The 27,350-nt window shown below is 43.7% G+C and overlaps 1 protein-coding gene across 4 annotated transcripts in view; it reads left to right on the top strand.

The window, feature by feature from the left end:
* The window catches only part of LOC126251706 (CAP-Gly domain-containing linker protein 1), a 571,456-nt gene that overhangs the window by 125,029 nt on the left and 419,077 nt on the right, over positions 1-27,350 (top strand). For all 4 annotated transcript variants that reach the window (XM_049952334.1, XM_049952318.1, XM_049952309.1 and 1 more), the window contains exon 2: positions 17,818-17,883. The gene's annotated coding sequence lies outside the window, so the exon portion shown is untranslated. The remainder of the gene's footprint in view (positions 1-17,817; positions 17,884-27,350) is intronic.

Below are 27,350 nucleotides of genomic sequence, written 5' to 3'. Positions count from 1 at the left end.
TCTCGTCGGAGACAGTTGATTGGAATCCTGCTGACGACGGAAATTTTAATCTGCAGTACTGTTGGCAAAGCTGGGAGAGATGTTAACGTCAAGTCCCTGGTCACCAGCTTGTGCAGCAATGTCCTGGGCTGAATTACAAACGTCCTTCACTACCTCTTGGAGCGAGAATATTTGATCGTTGATGGTAGTTCTTCCGTCGCATAGGGATGTTAATCTCGTCGTTCTCCCTTGGTGCTCTTCGAGAGGAGTGGGCTACGTGCTGGCAGCTGGATTTCACCTCCTGCCATCGTTTTACCCTTAACGACACAACACTTTGCAGCACAAGCACATATCACTTTTACCCACACAATGCGGATACACATCCGAGGCTTCATAAAAAAATCCGATGAAGGCAACAGGAAACCATCTGCACTAGAACCTTCTTACCTTGCCGCACTGCCCCTCAATACTCAATGCACGTTTATCGAGACGATGTTAGTCAAGTCCGCATTACATTGTCAAAGATATCTGACAAGTCTTTTATAAAACATGGGACCGTGCTCCAATCTTCATAAAAGAAATCACCTACTCGAGTATACTGTCATAAATTTTATAAAAGATTTCTTACAATTTAATACGGGCCGCACCTATAGTTGACACCTATACATTAGAAGAACTCTAACGGCAAAACTTTGAAATCCAGGAGTGCTTTTACAAATAAAGACTACCCTTGACTAAAAATTTTAATATACGCATCATATCGGTACAGTACTGTACCTGAAATGTAAATAAGAAAACAATTTTGCAACTATTGTTCTGAGTGACACTTATACGGTAACTTATCTTTGTTGATGTACAATTTATTCACGCAAACCTTCAACTGAAGATAGTTGATAGAGTGACTTGTGTGCATTTTCCTTGTGTTTCCATTTGTTTATCGTCAACTGCAGCAAATGCATAAGTTAAATTGTCCCAGTGCTTGCACTGTGTGCTAAAAAGGAGACTCAAAGTCAGTTTTGTGTCACGTCTCCAATAAACTCATGTTTACGTGAGGTGATACGTGACATGTTTTTGAATGTGTTTTAAAGAGAGGAAGTGGATTGCCAAATAAAAAAACATATAGTTCTATTTAAAAAAAAAGACTTACTGTTGTCCATATCGTCTTAACGGACAAATTTACAAAACAGGAATTCATGCCAGTTGATGCCCCACGATAGCTAAAAAACAGTCGTTTGATACACTTGCTGATAAACCTATCATTTAGCGTGTCATTCAGTGCGAGAATATCCACTGCACACTTAACATGAAGATATAGAGGAAACGGCAACGTTTGACCACCGAGAATATTTAAATAAAGATTCACGGTAACCCGATAATTTGGCCCTGGTCATGGTACGAAAAACACTCCCAAAATATCACAGATCCTCCTCCGGCCTGAACTACATATCCGACACACTACAAGTTAAAGGCCTCAAATCGCCACCGGTGCACTCTGTGTCTGGCATTATTTGGAAAGAGGCAAAATCGCTACTCGTCGGACTACACTATACGTCTCCAGTCGGCTACTGTTCAGATTCTGTGTTGTTCGCACCTCTGAGGACGTGCAGACTTGCGTGTACTAATGAGCAGTTACTTTTTGCGAAATACCAACTCCAAATGACCATTGGATGGAGTTCCCTTCGCAGTGTTCGCCCAGAAACTAGTTGAGAAGGTTCTTCGTTCACTGACAACAGCAATAGCTGCCAGGTTTGGAACCGATTGTCATTTTCATTGTTCAGTAATTCGATAGGTTAGGATCTTTTAGGGACCACTGTTTTTATGCCGTATTACATGGCAATTGTCGTATAGTAATAATATTACTTCACAAGTCAAACACATACAAGGAAGTCAGCTGCTCCTGCCTATGGGTTTTATGCTACCTACAGCGCCTTCAAAAACCGCGCTTAAGATTTTCGTGTTCTCGCGCTTGCTAGGCTCAAACTATTAGCCCTACAGAAAAATGAATAGGATCTTCAAGAAAAACACGTTGGAAGGTCAAATGGTTCAAATGGCTCTGAGCACTATGGGACTTAACTTCTAAGGTCATCAGTCCCCTAGAACTTAGAACTAGTTAAACCTAACTAACCTAAGGACATCACACACATCCATGCCCGAGGCAGGATTCGAACCTGCGACCGTAGCGGTTACGCGGTTCCAGACTGTAGCGCCTTTAACCGCTTGGCCACCCCGGCCGGCTGGAAGGTCACTTTTGAATGTTTTTCTTGAATAATTCGAGAACTACAGCCTCTAGCGAGAACGTATCCAAGTAAAAAATTTACAACTTTAAATTTCTTACAAAAAGTCCTATTCATTTTTCCTGCAGGACTAGTAGTTTGCACGTAGCGAGCAAGAGAATATGAAACCCTTGCACGTGATATTTGAAGGTATTGTGGGTAGCATAAAATCCATTGATAGGAGCAGCTGAATCATCATGTATACACAGAAGGTTCAGTCTGTACACGTGACACTTATCTCACCAATTATCAGAATTATTCATAGCCGTTAAATAAAATTAGAAAATAGAACTTTTAACAGTTGAAGAACCTTGTGTTAGTGCACTTATAACTAAATCTGTTTGCTGACACCGACAGAGGTGGCGCAGCGGTTATCGCAATGGACTCACGCTTCAAAATCTTGTCCAGCAATACACTTTTGTGTTTCCTGTGATTTCTTTCATTCAGCTAAGACAAATGCCAGGATGTTTCCTTTGAGAAGGAACCTCGCTCTGAGCTTTTGCTCGCCTCCAATGACATCATTATCGAACGGACGTTAAACCCTATTCTTCCTCCTTTCCTGTTTTTTAAGTCTATACGATTTGTAATTGGATAAATGCTAAATTGGAACTCGTTGGACACTGTGTCGACATCACAGAGCTAGATGTCAGTTAAAAGCCACAATTCTAGACCCTCCTTGCCCAATGCTGTCATTCAGACGTCAGTGGTTTATAGTGTGACTTTCAACCTTCGGCAGCGTCCCCCACCCCCTCCTCCCCCTCTCCCTCGCTTTCCCACCCATTCATCCTCGATAATTGACCGTCGTTCAGCCCGTGAAATTCCGCAAGAGATTTTTACGGTAGTCGGGCACTATGCACTGTAGGTATAGCATGCAGTAACGACGCCTGCGGTCATTCCTGTCGGCAGGAGTGTATTTCGAGCTCGACATGACCAGCAGGGAGGCACCACCCTGTGAACCGTCGAGAAGTTTGTTTTGGGTGGGCGCTGCTGCCCGTGCTCCCTGCCGCGAGGTTTACACCGGCTGCTGATCGATTTCGCACGTGCGACCCGGAAAACATCTCTTCCGGCGCCGCGCGCACGAGCCTCATCCTCTGTGTGGACAGCTGTCTCCTGCGTGCGGCACTGTACCTCACCGTCAGGGTCGTCATATTCTTATGTAAGACGCGCCAAGTCCCACTCTTATCAATACAAAGCAATGCGTGGAAAACTTTTTAAAATATTTGCCAAATTCTGACATTGTGGACGTTCCAATGGATGTTCACTACTTAGTTACGAGCATGAGTGTCCAAGAAACATCGCAATCTTCAGACAGGTTGACAAGCAACTTGGGTCTTCCTATTAAATAAGTAAATAAAGTCACGCGTCTCCTATTTCATTTTTGATCCCCTTAACTGTATTTCACTTAAAACTTCCGGACTCACAGGGCGTCGGCGATATTGAAAACTTTCCCCGGACGTTTCGTCTCCGACTGCGGGAGACAACATTGACGCTTTACCTCCGAACATGGCTCCCGCAGTCGGAGACGAAGCGTCTGGGGAAAGTTTTCAATACCGACCACGCCCTGTGAGCCCGGAAGTTTTAAGTATAGTTAATACCGGCTGTGAAAGCCTACATTGTATTATCACTTAATTGTAATTCCAGTCATGTGGCGTACCAAAAATACTACACCGCGGTAACATTACAATGGTGACATAACAGCTGAGTCTTGTACGGGTTGGAACAATGTACGCTGGATCGAACCGTATGCGAGATGTGGCGCAGTGATTATTGCATTGTACTCGTATTCGTGAGAATTCAAGAATTCCCCGTGTGTTCAATTCCCCGTGTGGCCATAAGGTTTTAAGTTTCGTGTGATTTCAAAAAAAAAAAAAAAAAAAAAATCGTCTGCCACGTTTCCACATTTGATTTGCATCAACGCTGCCCTTGCGCAACTGGGGTAATTCAGTGCTTCAAATGATCTTGTTATCGATAAAACGTTAGATTTAAACTCTTCTTTCGTGCTTTTGAATCCCACGCAGGTGGCATAGTTCTTTCTTTCAGTTATCGTAGATTGATAGTAATCAACATTTCTACTAATAATGAAAATGAGTTTGTAAATTAAAAATATCTGGACTGTGTGGATAAAAATATCTTGTGAGAATTGTAGGTGTAAATAAATTAGTACCCGCTAGTGTGGGAGAACTGAGTAATGCACGCTTGTGCACTAGCGGTCTTCTGAGAGGGTGGTGGGGAAAGAATTTCGTCGTCGTTGGAGGTGTGGTGGCGTACATTCCTGGTCCCGAGCTTCTGCGCTTGAATACTGGGATAAACTCCAAACCCAAACTGTCTGTTGAGGATCCAGCCGTTGCAGGGGACGTAAGTTTGCTTTTCGAGACTAGCAGACACCATATCTCACCCGCTCCCTTTTTCCGTAATCATCAAGAAACACATGCACGACTTCACACTGTGCACGCACTCGTTACAGTTACCTACACGATAAATTACACCCAAGACACGTGGCATACAAGGGGCCAAAGAGAGTGCAGATAGAAATTCTTGTAAGAGACCGTGAGCCACACGAGTTGATTCTTTTAATAGTCATGTACGAGACAGGTATTCTAAGTCATGTATGAACATGTGGAGTCATCCACAGACACAAAACTAATATCGCGTTTGTACCGCTTAGTTGAGATACGTCATGTACTGTATATTATTGGCTTACCACATAATTTTGCCGGAAATTTCAGATTTTTGGCCGAGGATGGTCTTATCTGTGACGATGTGCCGTTAAAAAAACTTTTCATAATAACCAGTCATATCTTCAGAACTGTAACTCTTGTTCAAAGAATGGCAGCTAATATTTAACGTAGAGAAAAGTAAAGCGTCGCGTTTCATGGAACTTAAGAACGGAGTGGCTTTTTTTTTACGCAATACAATTCTCATGTTGCCTATAATTTAAGTAAGACCTAAACGTTTCGAAAAACTTACTTTGGAAGTGCAATAATCGGTTTTCAGGGCAGGATAAACGACATATTCTTTAGCCCCTACATAGTGCTGCCATAGAGACCTGAAGATACGACTAATTTTATGCATATTAAAATTTCCGCGTTGCTTGCATTGTTTCAGGTGCTGCAGTTTCTTCATTGTTTGTTTTGAAGGTCTTCTGTCGAAATCTCATCTTTATCGCTGCATTTTATGTCTTTAATTCTATCTGTAATATTTGCTTAGATTTTTTGTTTGTTCATGTAACTGATGGCGACTTACTGAATCGAATCAGCAAAAAAAGAGATTCTCGGCACAACTAATCACAGTGAAGAGATTTATAGAACACATCCTGAAATATGAAGGAAAAGTTAATCTTGCAATGAAGTGAAGTGTGTAGAGTAAGAGGGATACTAAAGCTTGAACACATGAAGTAGATTCAAATGGATGTAGGGAATAATAGCTAACGAAGAGACAACAGGACTTGCGCAGGGTAGACTCGTGTGGGGTGCTGCATCATTGATGACAAAAACAAGTTTTAATATACACTCTGTTTAAAATATGCTGTGAAACGGAAGTAATGCACATGCGTACAAAGCTTCTCCATTAACGTTATTTTCATGATCGTCATCTGTATCTCGGGTGAGTGGATTGTTCACGCACCACTGACAAAGAAGTAAAGCACACACGGCAGGCCGTCCGAGAAGCAGCTATCTTAAAGAAAACTGAGACTGAACGTCCCGTTTCAACCAGACCTGTATGGACGGGAACACTAGCTGTGACTGGGGAATAGTGGAGAAGAAAATTTAGCCGGTGTTTCTAAAAGAAACCATTCCGGTATTTGCGGTAATCGATTTCGAGACACCACCATTAATCTAATCTGGATGGTCGGATAGGGATATGAATCACCACCGTTTATAAATTGTCCAGTGCCTTACGATTACGCCACCTTGCCCGGTGGCTAACTTAACATTCTCGTCTGTGATGCACAGCGTCTGTTCCTACGCTTTATTAATCCTCACTATCGTACTGGGGAAGGAGTACATCGAAGGCCTCTATGAGGGGGGAGATTTGTCTGATGTGACACAGGAGTCGATTTAGAGGAGATAGAAGATCCAGTATTAGAATCAGAATTTAAGAAAGCTTTGGAGAGCTTAAGATCAAATAAGGCAGAAGGGATAGTTAACATTCCATCAGAATTTCTAAAATCATTGGGGGAAGTGGCAACAAAACAACTATTCGCATAGGTGCTTAGAATGCACAAGTCTGGTGACATACCATCTGACTTTCGGAAAAATATTATCCTTACAATTCCGAAGACCGCAAGAGCTGAGAACTGCGAGAATTTTCGCACAATCAGCTTAACAGCTCATGCTTGCAAGTTGCGGACAAGAATAATATACAGAAGAATGGAAAAGAAAATTGAGGATGTATTAGATGACGATCAGTTTAGCTTTAGAAAAAGTAAAGACAGGAGAGAGGCAGTTCTGATGTTGCGGTTGTTAATGGAAGCAAGAATAAAGAAACGTCGACCTGGAAAAAGCGTTCGACAGTGTAAAATGGTGCAATATGTTCGAAATTCTGAGAAAAATAGGTGTAAGCTATAGGGTGAGACTGGTAACATACAATATGTACAAGAGCCAAGAGGGAATAGTAAGAGTGGACGACCAAGAACTATGTTCTCGATTTAAAAAGGGTGTAAGACAGGGATGCAGTTTTTCGCCCTTGCTGTTCAATCTGTACATCGAAGAAGCAATGATGGAAATAAAAGAAAGGTTTAGGAGTGGAATTAAAATTCAACGTGAAAGGATAGCAATGATACGATTCGCTGATGACATTGCTATCCTGAATGAAACTGTAGTAGAATTACATGATCTGCTGAATGGAATGAAAAATCTAATGAGTACAGAATATGGTTTGAGAGTAAATCGAAGAAAGACGAAAGTAACGAGAAGTAGCACAAATGGGCACATCGAGAAACATAACATCAGGATTGGTAGTCACGAAGTAGATGAAGTTAAGGAATTCTGCTACCGAGGCAGTAAGACGGACATAAAAAACAGACTAGCAATGGCAAAAAGAGCATTCCTACCGAAAAGAAATCTACTACTATCAAACATAGGCCTTAATTTCAGGAAGAAATTTCTGAAAATGTAGGTCTGGAGTACAGCATTGTATGGTAGTGAAACGTGGACTTTTGGAAAACCAGAACAGAAGAGAACGAAGCATTTGAGATGTGCTGCTACAGACAGACGTTGAAAACTAGGTGGACTGATAAGATAAGGAATGAGGAGCTTCTGCGCAGAATCTGAGAGGAAAGAATTATGTGGAAAACACTAATATGGAGAAGGGGCAGGATGACACAAGGGAATGACTTTCATGGTACTAGAGGGAGCTGTAGAGGGCAGAAACTGTAGAGGAAGACAGAGACTGGAATACATTCAGCAAATAATTGAAGATGTGGGTTGCAAGTGCTACTCTGAGATTAAGAGGTTGTCACAGAAGACTGATGACTTAAAAACAAGGGTAACGTTTCTGTCACGAAAACAGCGTTCATTGAAACGCCAAAAGCGATGCCGCAGGACTCTGTCAAATCACAGCAGCACCCTCTCTTCGGAGGGAGGAGAACTGATCCTGCAGGACTGCAGATATGAGGCTAACACCTTTGCCACTGACTCCGCCACTGCAGACTGGACCGCTGGACGGCGTTGCCCATCTGCCAGTCCACTGTGGCGAATGGTGATAAACGCGCAGGTTCCAGTGCAGCCTGTTAAGCTGCTCGGTCCTTTCTATTAACCACTATGGCTTTAGGAAACATGAACAAACTTCTGTGTCCACGTCGTGGGTCAAGGATCCAATCCATATTCTGTACTCATTAGACGGTTCATTCCATTCAGCAGATCCTGTAATTATTCTTCACTTTGACTCAGGATAGCAATGTCATCACCGAAGCGCATTCACCTTGAATTTCTATCCCACGCCTGAACTTTTATTTCCATTTCTTTTATTCCATCATTGCTTCTTCGCTGTACAGCTTGTTTCGTACGTTTTCCTAACTCTGGTGTCAGCAAACAGAATGGACTTGCTGACAGTGGTAAGTTCTGATGAGTAGACTGCTCGGCCGCCCGCCTACGCAGGTGTTGTAAGACTGACACCCGCACACGTAATCAGCGAGCGCTACACTGATTTTCAAGAGGCGAGGAGCAAGTAGCGCGAGGCAGCTTTGAATTGTAGATGAGAGCGAGGTATTCATCTGGCGTCCGGCAGCCCGCGGCCAGACGTGTTCCAACTGGGCGAGCCCGGCGCGTGCGTTCACCGCTAAAAGCAGCGCGACACACCTCGCCGTGACCTTGCAGCGTGGGCGGTCGTCTCCACCTCTGCTCGCCTTTATTACTTCACTGGGCCGTTCCTCTCTGTAACGACTACGTACTCCTTTCCTCGATGGCGATTTTATTTGACGTTCGAAACATGCTTTGAAGCGCGTTGATGCGCCGTCAGAGTTTTGGGGTACTTCGCATAGTTGATAAATGTGAGATTAAGTCTTTGTGTTTGTCTCTGTTTGAAAATACTAAATTAAACTCTGAGGCAGTACCGTATGAAGGAGAACTGAGTGCTGTTTCGTCCTTTGTCTCAGGAGTCATTATCCGGTAGCGCTGGCGTGTTCATAGGACTCCACACAAATTTTGGAAATTTGTACTAAGTTCTATGGGACGAAACTGCCGAGGTCCTCGGTTCCTAGGCTTACACACAACTCAATCTAACTTAGACTAACCTACGCTAAGGACAACACAAACACCCATGCCCAAGGGAGGACTCGAACCTCCGACGGAGGCCGCCGCGCAACCGTGGCAAGACGCCCTAGACCGCACGGCTACCCCGCTCGGCGACTGCACACAATTTTCAAGTTTGACGAGCACTCAGGCACCCATACCATCTCGACTGGACCGACAAATCACCCCATACTAACCACATACTACATTTCTGAAACTATTTACAGCAGTGGCTTAAACATACCTATCAGCATACCCACAATCTGGTAGCTCTGCGGGTTCTATGAGTGCCTTCAGCTGAAGAAACTTCAGAACACTCTACCTTGTCGAAGTGATGCCATCACCATTCTAGAGGCTGTGTAACGCGGATTTAGATTTGTTGGACAATTCTTATCTAAACGTATGTATGTCATAATGCGATATTGCAGTGCCTGTGTCGTAAAAAAGTACGATGCAGTGTTCCTTCGAACATGCGTGCATATCAGAAGGAACAGGCACTGCGGCAACTACTGTCGTCATGAAATACATGAAACGTATTCACAGTTGCGAATATGAACAACCAACAGCTTTGTGAGGGAACGACGACAATGCATGCATCCATGTCCGAAAGGCACCGTACTTCTTAATAATATAGGCACTGCAATGCCAAATTATCTGCCGATAACAGACAGCGACTTTCATTTAAAAACGCCCTCCCTCCGTACAGAAATTTAGATAATGTGTAGGAGTGCTGGTTGCGATGCATGAACGACGACATATGGAAGTTTGCGTCTGGCCGCGCTAAGCGCCCGCTGCTTCGCTCGCGTACACTGTATGGCGTGCGTTGATTTTTGTTTTGTTTTTGTTTTTCTGTAATCGAATTTTTATGTTGTTCACAAATCGCACATTTTCTAAACTGTTCAAGCTAATTAAGGCCACAGAGGCCTTGTCTTTTCTAGATGTGCTTCTGACCAAAAAGCGATTCTGATATCCGGAGTCGGAAGTCTTTCTTACCCTGTCTTTTGGGTTTTTCTTTCATTCTTTTACAAATATTTACTTAGAAATGAAATTTTTCATAGATTTAGCATTATATTTGTTTAAATATAACGAGAAATTTTCATAAACGTTTTGATTCCCTACTTCATCCCCTTAGAGGTGCAATTTACAAAACACACTGAAACAACTATTTCTTTATTTCTATCTGAAGAGCCAAATACCAATTTTCAGAGATATAGTATCAAAAATGCTTTTGTGATAAAAAATTTCCTTAACAGCTTTCACCCCCTACTTTACCTCCTTACGGGTTAAATTAGCAAAAACACTGAAACACGAAATTTTTATTTCTAACCGAGAAGCGAAATACAAATTTTCTTGGTTTTAGCTTAAAAATGTGTACTTGATGAAATATTTCCATAAAAAAATTTCATCCGCTATTTTACCCCCTTAGGTGTTGAACTTCAAAAAACACTGAAACGCGTATTTTTTTATTCTAACCGAGAAGTCAAAGACCATTTTTCATAGATGTAACTTTAAAAATGCTTTAGTGGTAGTTTTATAATGATTTGTTTTCAAAATAAATTTTCGCATACTGTCTCATCCCCTTAGTAGTTGAATTTCCAAAAATGCTGAAACATCTATTTTTTTAAATGTCTGACCGAGAAATCAAATACGAATTTTCGTAGCTCTGTCTGCAAAATTTACTTAATAGCGACATGTTTTCAAAAAGACCTTTCATCCCGCACTGCACCCTCTCAAGTATGGAATTTCGATCAGTCCCTTACTAAACGATACCTACAGTATAAGATCCACACCCTCTTCAAACTTCAAGTCTCTATCCTTAGCGATTAGCGCTGGGCGATGATGAGTCAATGAATCAGTCACACCCTATTTCACCAGCCGGCCGAAGTGGCCGTGCGGTTAAAGGCGCTGCAGTCTGGAACCGCAAGGCCACTACGGTCGCAGGTTCGAATCCTGCCTCGGGCATGGCTGTTTGTGATGTCCTTAGGTTAGTTAGGTTTAACTAGTTCTAAGTTCTAGGGGACTAATGACCTCAGCAGTTGAGTCCCATAGTGCTCAGAGCCATTTGAACCCTATTTCACCCCCTTAAGTGTTCAATCTCCGAAAACTTCGTAATGTGTATTTTTTATTTGTAATCGAGAAGTCAAATACCAATATTCGTATATGAAGCTCAGTATTTCATTAATAATTACTTGTTTTCAGAAAAAATTCATCCAGTATTTCACCCTTAAAGTGGTTAAATTTCCAAAAATACTGTACCGTACTTCTTTATTTCTGACCGAGAAACCAAATACCTGTTTTCGTAGCTCTTGCTTCAAAATTGCTTTAATAGCGGCTGATTTTCAAAAAAACCTGTCATCTCCTATTGACCTCCTTAGGGTTGCAATTTCGAAGAATCGCTTCTGAAACGAGGCCTACAGTGTAAGATCAACACCCTCTCCAAATTTTTAAGTTTTTATTCTTAGCAATTTGGTCTGGCGATGATGAGTCAGCCAATCAGGACATTGCCTTTTATGTATAGAGATAGCTGTTTCCGATGGAGTGCAACTATTATGTTACTGAGTTTAAGGTTGCCGAAGATGCAGCTATCTCATTCTGAAATAGACAGCTTGTAAACTGACACAAATATATACGGTTGTGTCGAAAATGAGAGGAATGAAATACATTAATTTTCCTCCATGAAGTATTTACCTGACGTCCTCAATGTCTTCCGTTGCCACGGAAGCTACAATATAATATACACGTCACTCCATAAGTAATGCGTATATGATAATCATAATAGTGACAACATTACCTACCTTACCAGTTAGGTGCTGGATTACATACAAAAAGCACCAAATAAATGGAAATAAAATCTTTAATCTGACACTCGTCGTCAGTAGCCAGAATCGAACCTGTTTTCCGAGTGGCCATCAAACGTGTTTTCGCGTACGTTGTCTGCTCAGCCGTAGAGACGCTCTCCAGTTAAGCATTAAAGAACAAAAATAAAATGTTAATAATATGTTATATACAGGATTAGTTCCTTCCATTTCATGCTGAAGACGTATGCGCTGCTTCACTTGCACCCTAATGCCCGGGCACTATTCAACAGGCTCCAAGTGTTAGGAATACTCTCGTTAATGATCCAGCCCGCGAACAAATTAATGGAATAGTATGTTAACAGAAGAGACATTGCTGCATTGTACACACGGTTCAGGAATTTTTTCAATAAGTTGTCGGAGTCTAAACAATCATATCACTCACTTGGTTTGAATTATGCATTAAACTATAGTTGTGCCTTTACCTGTGAGATGAAACCTGATTCTCGCGTCACAGAAAGGTAAGGCATACCACGTACAGTAGGGCCATTTTCAGCATAGTACGGCAGTGTCCATGCCAACTTTCACTTGATACATCTCTTACTGTGCTGAACCAATGAAATCTCTATTCGTTTCTTTTGTTTTCCTTTTTAATGTCTCGATTTGCCAGACTACAATCATATTTGTAATGAGAATGAGATTTTCACTCTGCAGCGGAGTGTGCGCTGATATGAAACTTCCTGGCAGATTAAAACTGTGTGCCCGACCGAGACTCGAACTCGGGACCTTTGCCTTTCGCGGGCAAGTGCTCTACCACCTTGGCCTAGAAGATACGCAGTTTGAAAATAAATCAAAACATCAATAAAAATGTTTGTTTATATTCCAGTCTCATTTTTATGAATAAATTAGAGCGTTATCTGCCCTGGGTTTTCAATGCATTTTTCTACCGTAGTTTTCTCCCTCCGTTACTTTCTTATTGCCACAGTATCCTATTGAGGGCACGCCATCTGCATCATGAATGAACATGTAAATACACTACCATTTATTAGTTACATCTAAACAGGTATTTACGAATTTATTGATAGTGAATTTGATTACTCCTGTTGGCAAATTAAGTATTATACTTCCCAGATTTGACACCACGCTATTGCACTATTATCTATCTTTACTACAGAAACTACCTGCAAAGAACTGTCGTTACAGGAAATACGACTACCCTCTCCAAGTTCCGTATCCCCAGAATATGGACCTAAAACTACACTAAGGTGACAAAAGTCGTGAGATACTTTCTAATATCGTGTCGGACCTCCGTCTGCCCGGCGTAGTGCAACAACTCGATGTGGCATGGACTCAACAAGTCGTTGAATGTCTAGTGCAGAAGTATTGAGCGTTTCCCGTGCAGGATTTTGTGCACGAACTGACCTATCGATTATATCCCATAAATGTTGGATGCTTCAATGGTTCAAAATCGCTCTAAGCACTATGGGACTTAACATCTGAGGTCATCAGTCCCCTAGACTAACCATCCTAAGGACATCACTCACATCCATGCCCGAGGATTCGAACCTGCGAAAATAGCAGTAGCGCGGTTCCGGACTGAAGCGCCTAGAGCCGCTCGGCCACAGTGGCCAACAAATGTTCGATGGGATTCATGGTGTGTGATCTGGATGAACAAATCATTCTTTCGAATTGTCCAGAATGTTCTTCAAACCAATCGCGAGAAATTGTGGCCCGCTGGCGTATTTGGGAACATGAAATCCACGAAGGGGTGAAAATCGTCTCCAAGTAGCCGAACACAACCATTTCCTGTTAATGATCGATTCAGCTGGACGAGAGAGCCCAGTACATTTCTTGCAAGCTCGGTCCACACGATTAAGGAGCCACCGCCAGCTTGCACAGTGGTTGTTGACAGCTTGTGTCCATTGGCTTCGTGGGGTCTGCACCATACTCGCACTCCACCATCAGCTCTTACCAACTGAAATCGGAACTCATCGGACCAGGCCACGGTTTACCAGTCGTCTGGATTCCAGCCAATTATCTGCTGGCGATGTCTTGCTGTTAGCAAAGGCAGTCGCGTCGGTCGTCTGCTGGCATAGCCCATTAGCGCAAAATTTCGCCGCTCTGTCCTAACGGATATGTTCGTCGTACGTCCCACATTGATTTCTGCGGTTATTTCACACACTGTTACTTGTCTGTCAGCTCTGACAACTGTACGCAAACGCTGCTGCTCTCGGTCGTTCAGTGAACGTCGTCGAACACTGCGTTGTCCGTGGTGAGAGGAAATGCCTGAAATTTGGTATTCTCAGCAGACTCTTGACGCTGTGGATCTCCGAACACCGAATTCTGTAACGATTTCCGAAATGGAATGTGCCACGCGTGTAGCTCTACCATTCCGCGTTCAGAGTCTGTTAATTCCCGTCGTGCGGCCGTAATCACGTCGGGAACCTTTGCACAGGAATCACGCGAATACAAATGGCAGCTCCGCCAATGCTCTGCTCTTTTATACTTTGCGTACGCAATAATACTACCCTCTGTATACGTGCACATCGCTGTCCCATGACATTTGTCACTACTGTAAAAATTTTGTGTGAGTTTAAAGCATCTTATACACTACTGGTCATTAAAATTGCTACACCACGAAGACGACGTGCTACTGACGCGCAATTTGACCGACAGGAAGAAGATGCTCTGATATGAAAAGATTAGCTTTTCAGAGCATTCACACAAGGGTGGCGCCGGTGGCGAAACCTACAACGTGCTGACTTGAGGAAAGTTTCCAACCGACTTCTCATACACAAAAAGCAGCAGTTGACCGGCGTTGCCTGGTGAAACGTTGTTGTGATGCCCCATGTAACGGCGAGAAATGCGTACCATCACGTTTCCGACTTTGATAAAGGTCGGATTGTAGCCCATCTCGATTGCGAGTTATCGTATCGCGACATTGCTGCTCGCGTTGGTCGATATCCAATGACTGTTAGCAGAATATGGAATCGGTGGGTTCAGGAGGGTAATACGGAACGCCGTGCTGGATCCCAACGGCCTTGTATCACTAGCAGTCGAGATGACAGGCATCTTATCCGCATGGCTGTAACGGGTCGTGCAGCCACGTCTCGACCCCTGAGTCAACAGATGGGGACGTTTGCAAGACAACAACCATCTGCACGAACAGTTCGGCGACGTTTGCAACAGCATGGACTATCAGCTCGGAGACCATGGTTGCGGTTACCCTTGACGCTTCATCACAAACAGGAGCGCCTGCGATGGTGTACTCAACGACGAACCTGGGTGCACGAATGGCAAAACGTCATTTTTTCGGATGAATCCATTTTCTGTTTACAGCATCAATATGGTCGCATCCGTGTTTGGTGACCTCTCGGTGAACGCACATTGGAAGCGTGTATTCGTCATCGCCATACTGGCGTATCACCCGGCGTGATGGTATGGGTGCCATTGGTTACACGTCTCGTTTACCTCTCGTTCGCATTGACGGAGCTTTGAACAGTGGGCGTTACATTTCAGATGTTTTACGATCCGTGACTCTACCCTTCATTCGATCCCTGCGAAACCCTACATTTGAGCAGGATAATGCACGACCGCATGTTGCAGGTCCTGTACGGGCCAGATACAGAAAATGTTCGACTGCTGCCCTGGCCAGCACATTCTCCAGATCTCTCACCAATTGAAAACGTCTGGTCAATGGCGGCCGAGCAACTGGCTCGGCACAATACACCAGTCACTACTCTTGATGAACTGCGGTATCGTGTTGAAGCTGCATGGGCAGCTGTACCTGTACACGCCATCCAAGCTCTGTTTGACTCAATGCCCAGGCGTATCAGTGTCGTTATTACGGTCAGAGGTGGTTGTTCTGGGTACTGATTTGTCAGCATCTATGCACCCAAATTGCGTGAAAATGTAATGAGATGTCAGTTCTAGTATAATATATTTGTCCAATGAATACCCGTTTATGATCTGCATTTCTTCTTGGTGTAGCAATTTTAATGGCCCATAGTGTAGTTATGTAGACATAACTATTTAGTGTTGTTAACACGTTGCACTGGTATTCGGTACGAGTGGGATTCTAGTAAACTTTCCTAAATCACTTGGAGCGAATGGTTTCTCGTACAAGATCTCAGCATATTTCCTTCCCCATCCGAGAACATTTCCCGGGGAACGGAGCCGGGGAAAGCGGGAAGTGAGAACATCTTACAGTGCACCTGACTATCGATCACCTTGAAGCTCAGTTATTTCTCATAAAACAGGCTTCCGAAGGGTTGCACTTTCGAAAGACACGCAAGTATTCGTCCGCCTACAGTAGGAACCCGTCGATGAACAGTCCATCTTAGCTACCGCTGTAAACGGTGTGAGAACTTTTTGTGTGAAATCTTTATCATAACGTATTTTCGGACAAGACGACACTGTGCTGTAGAAGATGCAGAAAACACCCGTTTTCTGAGTAGGACCTACTGTCTTCTGATGTTTTGTGTTGCGCATTTGTCGTATTCTAGAAGAAATTTATCCGTTGCTCAGTGCGGCGGCTTTTTAATGAAGTGCAGTAGTTCCGTTATCTACAGAGGTCCGTCGGCTTCCGTTCATTATATTTTTTCTCCCGCGTTTCCCCTTTGTTAGGCGTGCTGAAGAAGCACGAGCAAAATTCTCATTCATGTCGGCTATGTAAGCCTGTCGTCCTCGTAAGATAAATACGTAGGACATACCAGTAATTGTTGCTACAGTATGGGACTTGTTTGCTCTTAGTGAAATGATAGTCACACTTTCGCCATTGATCAGTCCGTATTCTGTACACTAGTTGCACAAGCTGTGTTCTCGTGAAGTCCAAGGAATACAGCATTTATTTCGCATAGTGCAACGGTTTTCAAACTGTGCGTCGCGGCTCGCATAGCCTCACAGTACGGGCGTCTCGTTCGTTTCATAAAAATAATAATTTGGTTTATTTGCCTTCTGATTAAACCAACAAGGTGTAGAAGACAGTGATTTTCAGCTGAGTGAATAATCGAAGTCCATGTTTGTGCATCACTAACTGAAACCAGCGCTTACTTTCTAAAATAGCTACTTTCCAAAAGAAGCGGATTAACTGGATCAGAAATCCTTCCAGTACTTGACTTCCACGCTACTGAAGAACAAGACCGTTTATTGATATTTCTTCGGACTCCATATTGAAATCGAAGTCCGTTTCCTAATCACTGCTTGTAATTTTTAACTTTCTGAATGAGGAATACCCGCAAGTAGGTAATAGGGCCATACGAGTTTTCATACTTTTTGCAACATCCTACCTACTTGACTTAGGTTTTTTTAGCATTGACAGTTATCATCATGAAATACAGATCGCGAATGAACGTGGACTAAGAGATGCGAGTCGCAGTTTCAAATCTTGTGCTGAGACTTGAAGAACCCATCATGAAAAAAAGCAAGATCATTCTCCCTATTGATTTCGTTCCAAGAATAAGATGTAATGACATTTAAAGTTGATTAAAATGTGGTTTTTGAACAATAAATAAAGAAAAAGCTGCTCAATTCCTTTTTTTTTTCTCCCGAAACTTGAGGTACCCCGCAGTTCGAATCAAATGTCATATGTGAAAGGAGCCGCACATGTTTATGTTCAGGTCAAGGGAGCCCTGGACCCAAAAAGTTTGAAAACCACTGGTTTATTAATAAAATTAATAATAAGAGACTTGCGATTATCATCAAAAATTACTGTCGACAGCCATTGGTTACTGTAGGACACTGTAGACAACCCCAGCTGTAACAACGAAAGAGAACGATAATCACCTGTCATCTAACGATTCCAACGTACTGATTGATGGGGAAAATGCTGGCACTTTTCACTGTGGTCACCTGTAAAATTCATAAATACGACGAAATGACGAATCTAATCACAAACATTTATACTACTGGAAAAATACTTGTTATTCATGAGAATCTTGTAACTGACATTAACAAATGTTTTGTTTGAGGCCTAATATCACAAAAGCATCATAAAGGAGGACATATTTGTAAATGTAATCCTTTTCTGTCACTTTACAGGTTCGATCCGACCTGCTGTTCCCAAAACCCACGCAATAGCACGAGAAATTGCGCAACTACTTAAAGGTAAGCAGCTATTTAACTGAACCTTAACCCTACTGCTTCAGTCGGGCAGTGTCTTTGGCATCCAGTAATATTTAAATATTACATCACATGGTTCTCTAGTCTGTTGGGTAGCATGTACTTGATAGACACGTAATATCATAAGTTATCTTACCACAGACTGATTTTGTAACGCATTAGACAGCTTGTAGTTGGAAGAGACCTGCTGGAAGAGCTCGACGTGCGAACTTTTTTGTACCTGTTACTGTGTCGCTTATGTGATAATGAAACAGTGTTATAACAAAACTTAAGGAACAGTCCGCACACTTTGCTGTTACGTGATGTACAGTTGAGTGCACGGCGAGTAGGGGGCACATTGGAAGGTCTGTAACATTTGACTACCACGTCACAGTGAGGACAGGGAAAGAGAGAAAGGAAATCTTGAGCGTCCAGGCGATATTCGTTCACCTGACCAGTGGCCGGTGGACAGCGGCGAAATTACGAAAACCGATCCCGTCTAGGGCGGTCGTCTTCCCATTCACCTCAGAACTGGAGCTCCTGCCATCTTTAATGACTTTGTAGTGGACGGACGTAAAACCAAGATCTTCCTTCATTTTTCTCTTGAGTGCAACGAAAGCCGAGTGAAATAACTTATAAGGAGATGTGATTGTTTATACATTGTGCTTTAGAATGGATGGTCAGTAAAGTAAAGCTGTTCACAGCCGGAAGCTTTATTTGAAGACCGCATTGCTTTACTAGGTTTGATCCTCTTCGAAGACTACATCCAGGGAACCTAGATGAGGAGTACGGCAATTGTAAGCCTTAGCCTCTCTATCTACATTATTCCATGAATTATTCAGTTTTCAAATTTATACTGACTTTTTGATCACCCGGTATATCTTCTACTAGCACTTAATTTTCTGTATACCGATGAAGATTGAGTGCTGAATTCTAAGCTCAAAAATTAGTAGAAATGTCTTTCTTTACAACAGGGTATCTAATATTTGACCATAAATCGGCAAGGACACCACGGTACAAATTTCGACAGAGTCCCCAAAACAACAGCATCTGAATTTTGAGGTTTCAGAACAATGGTGTACTTGTGTAGCCTTGAGGGCAGCCCTTTAGAGGATTTGAGCTTTTAAACAGCACAGGTAAGACAAAGCAAAGATGGTGTTTTTTACAGGAAATGCTCAATATGTCCACCATCATTCCTAAACAATAGTTGTAGTCGAGGAATAATGTTGTGAACAGCACTTAAAGCATGTCCGGAGTTATGGTGAGGCATTGGCGTCGGATGTTGTCTTTCAGTATCCCTAGAGATGTCGGTCGATCACGATACACTTGCGACTTCAGGTAACCCCAAAGCCAATAATCGCACGGACTGAGGTCTGGGGACCTGGGAGGCCAAGCATGACGAAAGTGGCGGCTGAGCACACGATCATCACCAAACGATGCGCGCAAGAGATCTTTCACGCGTCTAGCAATATGGGGCGGAGTGCCATCCTGCATACACATCGTACGTTCCAGCAGGTGTTTATCAGCCAGGCTGGGGATGATGCGCGACTCTGTAACATATCGGCGTACCTCTCACCCGTCACCGGAGCAGTTTTGCTGTCCAGCGCAATCTGTCCGACATTTTGTGAACTTTGTTTTTTTTTGTTCTAATAAAACCCCATGTCATTCCAAGCATTTGTGGCAATTTTTACCTCTCTATCTACATTATTTCGTGGTTTATTAAGTTTTCAAATTCATACTGACTTTTTCATCACCCGGTATATCTGAATACACCGAGTAAAGTTAATTTTATATGAACATTATATGGACATGTCCGAAAGAACAGCACTACTCATTCATATAACTGACACGTCTCGATGGGCTATGAATCCATAACCCATAACCATCAGTGCAGATGTACAATCACGTTCGGTCTCCAGAAAGAATTTAAAATTAGTGAGCTCGGAGGACATGGATGTGGATTGCAGGTAAGTGGTGACGCTAGGTGGGAATCTTAGGCGACCAGAGAGTGTGCTGATATTGTCTTCGCAGTTGCGATTTACACTGTGTCCCGGTGGCGCAGTTGTTAACGCAAACGCGTACTAAGCAGGAGATCCCAGGTTCGAGTCCCAGTGCGACACAAGTTTTTACTCGGCGCCGCTGGTTCCGCATAAAGTCCCGATGCAGTTGATATCATTAGTTCCTTCCCTTCCCTTCCATTTCCTTTCTCCCCCCTCGACCTTCAATTTACATAAAGTTTATATTATTGCAGCTGGTACACAAATGTAGTCGTTTCTACAATTCTACCTGGCAAATTGCACAACCTGAATATCGACCAAACATCAATAGGTTCGAAGAACCAGCTCGTACGAGAAGGTAAACATAATGTGTTACTTTTATACTGAGAACAGAGTTATTTCCTGGACCTCTAATTGCCGTTACAACGAACCCTGGCGTTATTTGTGGGTATCAGCCTTTCATGGAAGAGAGAAGGAACACGGTGTAGAGTGCGATGCAGCAGCTTTAAATGAACAGGAGTCCCTCCTAGAAGGCAATAAAGGCAATACCACCCAAAATTTTAAATAACTTAAAAACTCATGCAGTAACTAGGACTAAAATACATTGTGTTCTCTTAAGGGAACACTGAAATCTTAAGAGTTGACTTCAGTACGCAGTGTGGATAGATCTGGCCATCCACATGGGTATGAATACCCCTAGGCATCGAGATTATTGGTACAGAAGAATACTAAGGCAGACATTTTACGGTATTATAAAAGTAATAGTTTTAAATGTAACGCTATGTACAGTTAATACAGGCTTGGCTATGGTCAAGTACTACCAAGATAATAAAAAACAGTCATTTATTTCATAAAATTTTAGTTAATAATTTAAAAGGCAAGTTGTTTAGCTAGATACTTTTTCCCTATATCATATAAACTTTTGTTTCATTTCTTTGTTAGATATTAGTGCTCTTTATTGTTAACGAAACACTGTTGAAGGAATGTAAAGCATGTATGACAACAACATTGTAAAATTTGTGGCCGGTGTTAGAGATCAGATGTCCAACTTCTAATGGTGTAATATTAAATTGAATTGAATCTCTCTCTTCGTGTTTATTAGTCCTAGTCTCCTTCTCTTTTTCTGTTTATTACGTCTCTTTACAGTGCTTGGCGAAGAACCTGTTATTATTAACAGTTAAACGAATTTTTGCTTGCCTGTGTGGACATAGCGGCACGTCTTTAGTTGGAAACGTCTTCTGGCTTTCCAGACAGAAGAAATGTTTTATTTCCTCTTTAGTAAGTCGTAGCGTGTTCCTTGGGCTCTCTAAGTTCTACGTGCGCGCGGCGCGCGCTATGTGTGTGTGTGTGTGTGTGTGTGTGTGTGTGTGTGTGTGTCACAGTTAGCATCTGATTAAGCATGTTGCATACGAATTGCGTTGGTCGTTAAGCGAGTCACGTAATTCCGTTAGAGTGCTGTTTAAATCGTCGTTTGGTCTGAGCGAGAGACGTGCGAGACTTTGAATAAAGTGCGGTTTGCCTCGTTATTTTGCGTCGTCCCGTAGCTCCTCTGCGGTGAGGTGGGAGCAAGGAAGGGGCTAGTTGATGGGACTGTCCATAGACATCGTGCTGTCTGGCGGCAGTAGGTGGTTTCCTACAAGATTTTTCCTACAGCAAAGCAGCTGCTTCTGATCTCCGATTTATACCCGGAGTGTCTACTGACACGGTCACGAATTGATAAGGTTTCAGAGAAAAGTTGACAAGCAGCGAAAGATGGCGTAGTGATTAAGTCACTGGTGTCTCGTTCAAGAGATACTCAGGCAATTAAGCAGGTTCAGATGTTCCATGATTTCCCAAAATCATCGCAGATGCTTTGCCTGTGTGGTTGTCTTGAATGCGTCACGGCTCGTTTCCTTCTATATACTTTCCCATGTAAGTTAGTGTATCTAATTACACGTATTGTAAAATATGTGTTTATGTATATGCGATGACATTAAATTTACAATGGAAGGCAGCATGATGACGACTGAATGCCAAATATGAATAATGAAAAGTATTCAAAGTATTGTACGCCGTATGTTGTCAGAGACAAATCTCGCTCTTGAAAAGAGAGTAGACAGGAGAAAATCTTGACCTCCCTCTTTAGAAACCATCGTCGTATTATTGTTTTTTTAAAGCTTCCTTTCGTGATTTTTGGAAGTAGAGTCGAATCCTTATCTTTTTTATAAATGACTACGTCACTTTACTTCGCATTACTAATATCCACGTTTTGCGGCGTATGCATACATACCTTCGAGAATTGCTTGCTCCATCCTCGTTGCAGTTCTTCATATTTGATTGCCTCAGACAAAATTGTTTTCGGGTTTAGTGGTCGTTAGTGAACATCACATAACAACTCCACATTGATATAAAGGCAGATTCTCGTAAACAATGAAATTACGTCTGATCTTCGTTGATTAACGAGGTTCGATTTTTTTACTTGTTATCTTTTTATGTCGTAGCAACATATGGTGCAATTTTATCATATTAGTAATATCTGTCATGCACATTTGGCATGTCGTCTCTCTGCTATGCGGTAGTTACTCTTCAAGTTATTTTCAAGTACAGAAAGGCACAGATGTCTAATTTAGAACCACAGCAGTTGTCCACAGTTTCTCTTGCAACTCGATCCCCCCCCCCCCAGGGTGTTCATGGTTCTTCCGTGACTTCACCCCTGGGGCAAAAGGGGCCCTGAGCTATAGCGGCCCATTCTTCCTTCCCGGGCTGCATTTCCTTCCCAGCGCCCCTCCCTTCCTGTCCTAGTTCTTTCCCCTCTGTCCCATCTTCCCCTCTGCCGCATCTCTCTCGGTGTTCTTACTTATGTCGATCTGGCTGTACACCTGGTATCTTGTATTCCTTCTGGTATTTGTTCCCCTTGCCTTTTCATCCTTCCTTTTTAGCAGTTTTGGTCCCCTTTTGGAGTTTGATTTCCAGTTCTAAATTTTATCTCCATAGTGTGACACATTTGGGAAAGAGCTCCCTCCCTAACATCTAAGCCGTGGATACCTGTCTCCCACTCTTACTTCTTCTGCTGTAGGTCCCCACCGTCCCACTTAAACACCAGGACGTGTAGCCAGTCCATATGATGTGGCTGTTATGTACCCATCTGGCTGAGCCCCCTGACAACACAGGGACCATGCTTATGATATCTGAAATGTTGCCTCCCCCCACCCCTCTATGTATGCCAAGGAATGGGTGCTTGCCATTCAGGGTATCGGAAATCTTGGGAATGGCTACTGTGCCAAACACCCTTGTTGTGGCTGGGTGGCGCCCATGGGGGGAGCCCCTGATCGGCACAGGTGGTATCAGGACGCATTCTTTGCATATGAAATGTATGAAGCTGTAAAATATGGCTGTTCTATGGCTGTCTCTTCAGGTGGTCATGGATCATTTAATGTTACTTGTATGACTATAACCTGGGAGAAGGCTCAAGGTCGTCAGATTGGGGTGAAACACTTTACCTGCTACCTTTTCTGCACCAGGACTGGTGGGGACACGTTCACCGCCACCAAGCCGTTACTTTTTGTGGCAAATATCGAAGACAAGTTTGGCAATGTGGAGTCTCTTAGTGAGATACGGTCAGGTTCGCTGTTGATCAAAACTTCTTCTGCCACCCAATCTGCAGCCCTTCATGCTTGTGACCATCTTGGTGACATCCCAGAGTCCATTACTCCTCACCAATCTTTGAATATGGTTCAGGGAGCCATTTTGCATAGGGACCTCAACCTTCAAACTGATGAGGAGCTCCGTGTCAATCTGGTATGATGGGATGTTCATTTTGTTTGGCGTATTCAGAAAGGTCGTAAGGACAATTGCACTGATACTGGCGCTTTTATTCTGGCATTTGAAGCAGGTACCCTCCTAGAGGAGGTCAAGGTTATGTGTTATTGGTGTGATGGGAAGCCACACATCCCACCACCCATGAGTTTTTGGTGCTTGCGTTTTGGGCATATGTTATCGTGCTGTAAGGCAGTCCCTCTATGTGGTGAATGTGGACATCCACTCCATGGAGAGCACCTCTGTGTTTCGCCATTCATGTGTGTTAATTGTCATAACCACTCTCCACACTGCCAAATTTATAAGAAGGAAAAGAAGAAGTCCCTTGATCGTTTGTCCTACACTGAGGCTCATCTGAAATTTCACCAGCTTCACTCTGTGTTGATGACTTCTATCTTTGCTTCTGTTATATCCTTTCCCACTCCTCCCTTCCCCTTACCCCAGTCCTACCCCTCCTTCTCCCTCCTTCCCTTCCAGCTCACATACCCTCCCCAACAGGTGCCATTCCCCCTCTCTAGCCTGAGAAATGTCCCCCTTCTTCAGCACCCACTGGTGATGGGGCCCCCTCCCAGGACCCCTCCCCCTGGAGTCTCCCAGGCTGGAGGCCTGCTGCCACAACTCATCCAGGGTACACAGTCTGTGTGCCCCAAGGTCCCCTGCTCTTTCAATTACAGATCTTACAGAAGCCTGCTGTCTCTCCACACCCTGCGCTACTTGACACTTGAAAGCGACCTCTTATTTATGCATGTCACTCTGTCGTAATTGGCAATGGTTGGTAACATGCAGCATGATTGGCTCCAGCACATTCACCTCCTATTTTTATTACTCTCCCATGCTTTTTCAATGGAACTGTAATGGATACTGTCATCTCCCAGAGCTACTTTCCATTCTTTCGTTTTACTTGACAGCTTGTATCATTCTCCAGGAATCTCATTTTATGATGCTCACTCACTAACCCTTCATGGATTCCATGCTTTCTATAGGAACAAGGTCAGCCCTTTGAGGTCTTCTGGTGGCGTTTGCACGTTGCTCCATATGGATAATGTTATACTTGGATCCCCCTTCGTACCACACTGGAAGCAGTTGCCATCTGGCCTTTCATACACTGGTCGCCACACCTCTGCGATAATGACCACATCCTGTTGATCCTCTCATTTCCTTTTCACTTTCCGATGGCCAGGTTACCCTGCTGGACTTTCTGTTGTGCTGTTTGGCCTCTATATACCTCCCAGGTCTTGTTTACACCTTATTGGCTTCAAATGGCTCTGAGCACTATGGGACTCAACATCTTAGGTCATAAGTCCCCTAGAACTTAGAACTACTTAAACCTAACTAACCTAAGGACATCACACACACCCATGCCCGAGGCAGGATTCGAACCTGCGACCGTAGCAGTCCCGCGGTTCCGGACTGCAGCGCCAGAACCGCGAGGCCACCGCGGCCGGCTTACACCTTATTTGTCGGGCTATATTGATGAAGTCATTCGTGATCTGTCCAATAAGATAATTCGCGGTGCCAGCATTGCATTTCCCTTCTCGACGGGTCTCGTTTGCCATCAGCCAGTTCTGTGGTGGATGATGGTCATTGCCACTGCCATCCGTGATCGTCGTCGCGCCTTGTAACATCTGAAGCGACACCTGTCCTCCACCGGTCTTATTACCTTCCAATGTCTTCACGCCAAGGCACATTAGTTAATAAAACAGAGGAAGTGAGTGTGTTGGGAACGTTTTGTCTCCTCCCTAGGTTCTACTGTCCCTTTGTCACAGGTTTGGGCTACACCCTACACCCTCCAAGGTTGTCAGAGGCAGTCTTCCATTCCAGGGGTTGGTACTGTTCTCAGCCCTCCACAGACCGAAAAGAATGGCGTTCCACAAGGTTTTGTGTTAAATATCCTTCTTTTTCTCACAGCTATTAATGGACTTGTGGCCTCCACCCGACCATTGATCATCCCTGTTCTGTATATGGATGATTTCTGTATTTGGGCTAGCTCCCACTCAGCGGCCTATGTGGTGCGACAGCTCCAGGGTGCCAACTGACGTGCTTCTGCATGAACACTCTCTCAAGGTTTTCAGTTCTCTCCCCTTAAGTCGAAGGTTGTGCTTTCTGTTGCTGTACTGCAATCCATTCTGATCTGGAGCTCTGTCTTAATGCCCAACACCTAACTGTGGTCCCTCTGTTCTGTCTCTTGGAAATTCTTTCTAACAACAAGCTTTCTTTGTTGCCCCAAATCCATCATCTGAACGTTGGCTTTTCGTTAATTCAACCAGTTGTGTTTATGATGAAAGCCCTCCGCTTTATTAAACAGTCCTCCCTTACCCAAGTTTTGTTATGTTCAGACTCAATGAATGGCCTTCAGGCTATCGCTCCATGTTTTTCCTGCCCCCCTTTGGTCTTTGCCATCAACGAACTTCTCGTCAGTCTTGGTGATGCTGCTTGTACGGTTGATTTCCTAAGGGATGTCAGTTGAAACGCCTTTCAGCCGTCTAGTTCCCAACCTTATTTTATTTGGCAACCAGTTTCAGCGTTTTCCACTTCAACCATCATCAGCTGACAGTCGGCAGATGAGAAATGATCGCTATAGCAAAAATGTACTATTACCAACACTGGTGGCCCCTGTTTTGATCACAACCGAGGTAGAATCTCCCGAAACGTCGGTCAAGGGCCTGAAGATGGCGCAGAAAAACGCTGAAACTAGTTGCCAAATAAAATAAGGTTGAAAATTAGACGGTTGAAAGGCATTTAATATGACATCCTTCATCGAACAGCCGAGTCCCGTCACCATCGTTTTAGAGATGGACATACATAGACTTGATTTTCTATGGGTTCCCTGCCTTGTAGGTACCCCAGGTAATGAACTTGATGATCGTCTGGCTGGGGGCGAGGGAGGGTGGCTTACCCCCCACTTTCCATGACCTCTCTGAGGGCGGATTTGCGGCTTTGTGTCAAATCCCTTTTTACTGAATTGTGGGTTGACTCTTGGGAGGCTACCCCCTGTTTCATGCACTCATGGAGACTTCCACCTCGTGATGTTGTTTCCTTTGCCTCTCCTGGCGGGAATCTACGATCCTCTGCCGTCTTCGTATCGGCCGTACTATGTTGACCCATGGCTTTTTACTCCTCATTAAGCTGCAACGCATTGTAGTTGTGGGGCTCCCCTCGCTATGGTCCATATTTTGCTGGACTACCCCATCTTTTGGCCCTGTACACTAAATGTGCCCTCCCACCTTCCTTGTCCCAGGTGTAAGAATACGACCCTTGCATGGTTATGTTTGTCTTCAATTTCCTTTGCAAAAGCGGTTTGTCCTGTCAGGTTTAAGTACTTGCATTTTCACCGAGCGAGGTGGCGCAGTGGTTAGCACACTGGACTCGCATTCGGGAGGACGACGGTTCAATCCCGTCTCCAGCCATCCTGATTTAGGTTTTCCGTGATTTCCCTAAATCGTTTCAGGCAAATGCCGGGATGGTTCCTTTGAAAGGGCACGGCCGATTTCCTTCCCAATCCTTCCCTAACCCGAGCCTGCGCTCCGTCTCTAATGACCTCGTTGTCGACGGGACGTTAAACACTAACCACCACCACCACTTGGATTTTCCTCTGTACTTGAAATAACACAGTGAGTGTTGGCGTTGGTTATGGAGGCCTTGGCATTGTTTCCACACTGGCCAGATTCTCACAGCCTTTTT

Source organism: Schistocerca nitens, chromosome 1 (genome assembly GCF_023898315.1).
Source record: "Schistocerca nitens isolate TAMUIC-IGC-003100 chromosome 1, iqSchNite1.1, whole genome shotgun sequence".
Classification (NCBI taxonomy): domain Eukaryota; kingdom Metazoa; phylum Arthropoda; class Insecta; order Orthoptera; family Acrididae; genus Schistocerca; species Schistocerca nitens.
The sequence above is the reverse complement of the archived record's forward strand: the minus strand, read 5'-3'. Positions and strand labels throughout refer to the sequence as shown.